This window comes from Nannospalax galili, unplaced genomic scaffold (assembly GCF_000622305.1).
Source record: "Nannospalax galili isolate Female #2095 unplaced genomic scaffold, S.galili_v1.0 scaffold1017, whole genome shotgun sequence".
Classification (NCBI taxonomy): Eukaryota; Metazoa; Chordata; class Mammalia; order Rodentia; family Spalacidae; genus Nannospalax; species Nannospalax galili.
This window is the reverse complement of record NW_008340940.1, coordinates 1893033-1893253: the sequence shown is the minus strand read 5'-3', so window position 1 is coordinate 1893253 and position 221 is coordinate 1893033.

The window sequence follows — 221 nt, the reverse complement described above, 5'->3', positions numbered from 1 at the left end:
CCATGTGACCCCTGAAGAACAGATCCTCAAATGACCTTAAGAGCAAAAATATATTGGTTTATCTGTGCCAATTGTATGGCCTTAAACATCCAAAAGGAAATATAACAAGGATTAAAGGGGTCAATATAGTTTCTTAAGAATCCATATGCATAGCTAAAGGCTACATAACAAGCAACAATGCCAGACAGGCAATACCTTCTTTTGAGTTGTTGGCCAGGGTG